At 42.7% G+C, this 7,189-nt stretch overlaps 1 long non-coding RNA gene across 1 annotated transcript; it reads left to right on the top strand.

Annotated features, from left to right (window-relative positions):
* Window positions 1–2,159: 2,159 nt before the first annotated feature.
* LOC119156221 lies at window positions 2,160–5,221 on the top strand. The gene is made up of 3 exons (XR_005107023.1): window positions 2,160–2,294; window positions 2,439–2,499; window positions 3,591–5,221. It is a non-coding gene; the product is annotated as an uncharacterized LOC119156221 (long non-coding RNA).
* Window positions 5,222–7,189: the final 1,968 nt, after the last annotated feature.

Here is a 7,189-nt window from a genome sequence, read left to right as displayed (position 1 = left end):
CTGACACAAAGGGACACTAAATCAGCTTTATTGGCCTCTGGCATCAGCTGGTGGAGGGAGCAGTGCCCTCCAAGCTGATGAACAGAGCATTGCATGCCAAAGTGGCTTCCTGGGGCCCTGGGCGTCCCGATTAGCTGGAGAAGATCTGAGGTGGCTTTTCTAGTGTTGTGATCAGACTGGCTTCCAGCTGCTCATGGCATTTGGGAAGAGTAAAGGTGATATTGTATTACCTGTGCTCCATGGATCTGGCTTCAGACTAAGCACGGTCTTGCCGGTCAGCATGGATGAGCCCTTCATGAATCTGGTGTTCTTACCATAGCTAGACAAGCCATTGGCCACGTCCAAACGGAAAATGCATGAGTCGTTTGTAAGAAAGATGCTGTTTCTATCAGAGATGTGGAATATGAGCAGATTCTTAAAATTATATATTTGCTCTAATTTGTAACAATACATTCTTCTGCATAAAGTGTTGCAAGCAGGTATTGTTTGCTGCAGCCCAATTCAAGGCCATGATTGTCATTTCAAAGGGACAAGGCGCACTGCTTCTGCCTGAAGCTATGGGGAGCTGGCACCATGCTAATTTCACAAGGCTGAACAGGACAGTCTCTGGGATGTCTGGGGTAGCACTTTAAACTGGTTTTCAGTGCAGCTGTGAAGTATATGTGTGTGGGAGGGGGTTACAGGGAGGGGATTCCTCCTGGCTGTGTACCTGCCCCTTACTGTCCTTTTGTGGGACAGCACCTTTCCCATCGCCTCAGCTACCCAACAGTGCTTTCTGTGATGGAAATCCCACTCAGAGCACTTCCTTCCTCTTTGCTGGCGAGGGATGAGCACTGGGGCATTTCCCTCCCCACCTCCCTTTCTGTAATACCTGGCCAAGGAAGAGAGAGAGGAGGTGAAAACCCACCCCAGAGCCATGTCCACTCCCTCCTCTTTCCCCACCACCTGGATGAGGGAGAATGGGAACCAGCCGCAGCCCTGCTCCTCGGCACGTCCCTCCCTAGCCAAACCTGGGGCAGAGGCTCAGGGTAAGGAGAAATGTGGCTGGGGCTGCAGAGCAGACTTGGACAGTGGGACAAAACTTCTTGCTGTACTGGCTGCTGTATGGGAATGATAGCTCCTTTGGGTGGCTTTTGTTTTTAATACTGTAGAAGTACTACATGCCCTTGTCTCCAGTGCTGAGAACTTTCCAAGTTCTCTCAGGATCATCCCCTATCTCTTAGGTAGACCTTAGAGAAGAAGTTTACCATATAGAAATGCAAACTTACACAATTCCTCACTAGTCAAAAGTCCTAGAACAGGATCCAGATAATGTGGGATCATGAGAAAGAGAGATTGAACCATGGTTGCAGTCAGGGTGTGCTCCAAGATGACTTCTACTTACACAAATATTTACTTCCAAGAGACGCAGAGATATACATTCTGCAAGACATCGTATTACTTTCTAGTATTAGTAATCACCTGATCAGTGTTTGGTTGATCTGATATCTGCCTGAAGTATAGGTTACAATGAGTTATCACACTTTTCTGGCAACACTGTATGGAAGGAAAAAGCTGTAAGACAAATGATCTATAGTCCTCAATCGCATGAACTTGGAATGACAGATAAGAAGGAGTTCCATTATTTCCATCTGCAGAAGGCAGCCATCTTATATCTTTATGATCTTTACTGCAGATAAAGGTGAAGTAAACCTCTTGCCTTGCAGAAAGCCCTCTGTCCCCTTGGTTCTGAGCATAAGCTCCCCTGGCAGTGTAACAGGCGTAACAGTGAAAAAGCAGACTTTTACTGATGCCTCCCAAAGAGAATATGCATTTAATCATATGCTTCATTTTAAGCTTGTGCTTGAACTTCGATCACTTTTTAATTTTGATTGTTAATAAAAATGCTTTGTGGGATCAAGCCAGTAATTCATAAGCATATTTATAGCTATTATTTCCCGATTCACTCAATTTCCAACCAATTCTTATTGGCAGAGAGAGGCACAGGGTTTTCTGTCATTGCTAGGTTTCCACAACAGCAAAGGTCTCCCTTCAGTCTCCTTCCAACAAGGTTGGATTGATTAACTACGCTACTGTTTATTTTGCTGTTCCTGCCAAGTATATGGCAATGCAGAAATAGGAAAAATTAGCCTAATGTGAATATGTGGACAACAGAGAATGCCAGAACAAATATCATCCCTGAACATGCAACAATTCCCATTTCATTTCATTTCATCTCATCTCATTTCATTTCATTTCACTTCATTTCAGGACACTAGCATTTAAGATGCACCTCCCAGACAAACAAAGAAGATGTAAGTTTCAAATTCAAGTTGGCCATTTAATAACAAAATATGTTGAGAACATAGTAGTTCAGAAAGTAGTTTTGCTTGAAAAGTAAATTACATCTTTTTTTTTCTTTCTTTCTTTCTTTTTTTTTCTTTTCTTTCTTTCCTCAGCGGGGCCAGTTTTACCCAACAGGAACCCTGATGGGAAATGGAAAGGTGCATGTTCAGAATGGTAAGTAAGGGAAGCTGGAGACACAGTATATTTTTGGGACTTCAGGATCTTATCTTAGAATATATTGAGTGAAGAATGTAACAGAGTTTAGGAAGACAGGCAACTGCAAGACAAGGCAAAGAAATGTTTCTTTCTGCTCCATCTTTTCAACCTGATGTTGCATCTGGAGAAACACTGCAGACTGACGATGAGGGAGGGGAAAGAAGATGGTTTTCTATGTTGGAAATCCAGCTCTCTTCTCACTTTTCCCTTTCTCCATTCCAGCACTGTAATTTTACATACCCATCAGTAATGCTCCTCATATGTGCCTAGACGCTTTGGCCATGAACCTATTGTCATATATGGATGTGCTTCAGTTTCAGTGGAGCTTTTCTATGGATACACACAAGGAATTGAGGCAAACAGTGACAGAGAAGAGAAATTTCTGCAGCCATTTCCTTTCAGACTGAACAATGATCATTCAAATAACAGTTAAATCTGTTTTTCTGTTGATTATAATATCAGCAGCATCCTCAGAAAGTGGGACTGAGATCAGAGCTGAGATTCAGGATGTGTACTGTGTAAGGAAGATTACCTATTTGCTATATAGTGCAACTTCACGCCAAAAAACCTCATATCTGAACACAGTTATTGCTAACAGAATTGTAGGTAAGAGTTCAAATGAAATCCTAAGAGCAACCACTGGACTTTGAATGGTTTGGAGCAGAGCTTGGAGCAGTATTTCAGTTCATATATAGCCACAGTGGATCAAATCAAAAGCCTGTTTCACATTTTCTTTGAATTATGAGAGTCAAAATCCAGATCGTAACTTTGCTGTTCAGTGGATATATATTCATTGGCATTAGTGTTTCTGAATGGATTAACTCATCCATTGTGGAATACAGATCCTGCAGTTTGCTTCAAGATAAGCATGAGCAGTATCAGAGCAAACATTCTGGAAATTTTCCAAGAGAAAAGTCTCGCTCATGGAAACTAAGTGTTCTGTAGGAAAGCTGTGAATTTGGTGAGTCTATTGAAAGAAATCCAGCAGGCATCTGACCAAAACTTGACTGTTTTTCAATCAATTAACCCACCTTCCTTTTCCCTCCCAGGGTCTACCAGCCTCCATGGGCTCACACAGCTCCACAGAAGGACCGGGAAAAGGCAAAGGCAATTTTGGGTTTCTGGGGTGCACGTTTTGGACTACAGCTCCAGACACTTTTACAGTGACTATACTTAGGTGAAGTAGTGTAGAATTTTTGGGTACATTGTACGCAACAAAAACGAAAGCTTCTTCTCAAAATGTCTCTGTTCTTTCAGAATAGGAAATGCATTTGTGACAGGTAATTTTGGGTCATCATGCCAATGCACCACAGCTCTGCCTCAGCGGTTGCTCAGTGACACAGAAGCTCAGTTTCCAGGTTGCTGATGTCCGTGACTGTACCACCAGGACCAGACTCACTGCAGACGGTGAGCTTGGCATGTGCTTCAGCTTCCCACGACACACTGGTGGGGACGGGGCTGTTCAGGTCCTTGAGCTGGGACCAGCTCCTCTCCTGATTTATCCTAAGACCAAAGAGGCTTTGAGGGCAGTGTCGTGGGGTTTGTTGTGTACCGGAGAGGCTGCTCAGCCAAGGTTACTGACTGTGTCACAGACCTCCAAACAGTCATTAGGTGGAAATAAACATGGGTAGTTACTAAGACATACTAGATATGGCCTCATGACCTAGAAATGAAGGGCTTTCTGTATAAACCATTTACTCAAACAAAATTACGCCACAAGAAGGAATAGGCTGACTCTTCACAATCTCTATTTATTAAAAACATTGCTAACTTGTTCCCCGATAACTTGATTTATGAAGTTCGTGACAAATTGCTTGCTTAATTGAAATATGTCAGGTTTCTAAATGCTGAAATTAATTACCCCTCCTTTCCTAGTGAAGACTGACCTTTACTTGTACAATATTAATCCACATATTTTATGAATTATGCGAAATATCATTTTTTTATGTAGAGACACATGCATGTGTTATTGTAGTGGAGTACAGTTACATAATTATTTTTAATTTAGGATATCAGTTTAATTAAATACTTGCAGAAACCAAGCTTTTTCAGGAAATTTGCAATTACAATCAATTTGAAGGTACAGCTACATTAATATGGTGACAAGCCCAATAATAAAAACTAACTAAGTAATTATGGGCAGGTGCTGAACAGATGTGTAAATAGAAGGTCTCTGCATGGAACATTGTTATATATCATTTTGAAAAGCAAAAGAAACCTGTTATCCATAGCCACTCATATATGCAGTTATAATCAGTCACAAAAAAGTTAGTTCTTTGAATTTAGATAAATCATTTAAAAATGTGTATGGCACTTACGCTTTCATTTTCTGTTTCTGGAAAGAAAGTCTAGTTGATTGAAGACTGCTGCTCTACTGTACTCAAAGAGTCTGCCGCACTATTGAAATATATTCTTCTTTCAACACATTTATGATGAGTGGGTTTTGAGTTTGGAATGGTTTAACAGTCAAAACAATTCACATTCCATATTACAAGTTGAGATTTATTTAAAGAAGGGGGGAGGCTAAGACCAGTTTAGAGTTGTTTGCTCAAGTTATCAGATTGCCAAAAGCCCAATTTAACCTCCAAATAGTTGGAAAACAATGAAATTGCATTACTACTGTGAATTGCTTTTAGAAAGATTTACAGTGGTTGGCTTTTTTGTTGGGTGTTTTTTTTTTCTTTCCTCCCCAGCCCCGCCCCCCCCCCCCCCCCCCCCAGGATATTAAAATATACTTTTTAAAGTCTTCTATTTTTGTGTGAGATCCCTTCTTCTGTAGTGTGCTAGAAATGATCCGATATGTGATGTACGCAATTAAACTGAAATAGTTTTTGTAACAATCGTATAGAAATCCCTAGGAGAAACTAGCATCTAAGGAAAGCCGCATGTGGGTGAGCCCCCTGGATGGAACAGGATCCCCTAAGCTACGTCTACAGAAGATCACAATGTCTAAAGTAGCCATGTCTAAACAAGGGGCATGTCTAAACCAGACTCTTTCAGGAACTTAGATACTTTATTCCAGACTGCAGAGATCTGCCTTCCTCCTCTCAAGATTCACAGCTCTAAAATGGATGCCCGTGACCCAGCCAGGCCCTTCTCAAGCAGTGCTGGAAGAGAAGTGAAGTGCTTTTTCTCATTCTCAGGAATGAACCACTCCAGCTGTTGGCACTATGGGAAGCTGTGAGAGGCGCCTGGAGTTGTGCACCAATTCTTTTCCCTATTCCGCCATGTGCAGGGCCAGCGACTTATCCAGAAAGGGAACAACAATTGCCATGTCTGGAAAGAGATTAACGACAAAGCAGTACCAGTGCTGCTGCAATAAAGACTGTCTGGGCAGATTCCACTCTACTTCATTTGTAAAAGCAATTTGTAAAAAGCAAAACTTTTAAAGCACAACTTTGTATTCCAAATGCACTACGAAGTATTTCAGGTGGGGAAGGAGAAGTGGGGAACGCAGTCCTGCACCCTGCAGAACTTTGCAGCTGGATAGTCCCTGTGGATGGCACAAGCGGCAGTACTTCTGTCCCGTGTGCTGGTATGGTGCTCTTCTGTACCACCACAAGGCGATAGACAGCCTGCAGCAGCGTTAGAGCAGGAAGGTGACACCATTAGGTACCACAACCTTTACCTTTCCCTCAACTCCAAGCTCCAAGATACTCCAAGCATTGTTTGTAGAAAATGAAAAACGAAGCAGTAATTGCTTCCTAGGAAGAATGAACAAATCCAAAGCAGCAGAGAGGACAAAACCATCTTGTTTTTACAGTGGAAATCCTCAGGAAGCTTACTGCCACCACGTGCCACCTTTGCTGCAGGAGCATGGCTGAAAGGGTGGGCAGGCTCTTTATGTTCAACATGCCTCAGCTACTGGACAGGAGGTTTATTTTAATGAAAGACTTTGTGTTTCCAATTAGAAAAACTGAAACACATAGATCTTGTCTTTGTCAGGGAAGCATCTAATGATTAGCCAGAATGTAAATGGCTGTTGTGAGAAAGTGATGAGTGCAGGATTTGGCCCTTTATGAAGTCTAGATTTTCTTTCTTTATTACATTGAGCACAGTAAGACAGCATATAAAACAAACCTCAGGCATTCTGTATGGAGAGATTCTGTTTGTCCTTTCAAAAAAAGGTGGCCTGGATTCCCTGCATCCCCACAGCCAGCCGTGCATGCCTCCTCCCAGCTCTGCTTGCATTCCTTTTCCAGCTGCTCCCGTAATCTCCCAGTTTGTCCATGTTCAGTGTCTGAAGAGGCAAAAAGGGAGATTTCAGAATTTAGGGGAGATTCACACCACAGATACAGAGGAACAGAAGCCAGCTCTCCCCCAAGGGCAGTGCAGATAGTCCTTGTGACCCACATGAGTTAGCAGCAGCACCAGCAGCCAGATTGCTGCTTCAGCACCGTGCTGAGCTGGCCTGGCAATATCCCTCCCCAACTGCACCAGCAACTGTGCATGACTTCACAGCACGCTAGGTTAGTATTCGGGCAGGAATTTTTGCAACACAGCCCTTGCCACACAGATAGGCATACCTCTGTGTTGTTTAAGTAGGTGTTTAAGTTGCTTTGGCCCCTCCAAAAATCTTGGAGTGATCAGAGTACTTGTAGCCTCAGTCCCCTCAGCACAGCGCCTTCAGCTGTGTTTTAGTTGTGTG

Source organism: Falco rusticolus, chromosome 12 (genome assembly GCF_015220075.1).
Source record: "Falco rusticolus isolate bFalRus1 chromosome 12, bFalRus1.pri, whole genome shotgun sequence".
NCBI classification, from domain to species: Eukaryota; Metazoa; Chordata; class Aves; order Falconiformes; family Falconidae; genus Falco; species Falco rusticolus.
Note: the sequence above shows the minus strand (reverse complement) of the source record. Positions and strands in the feature narration are given on the sequence as shown.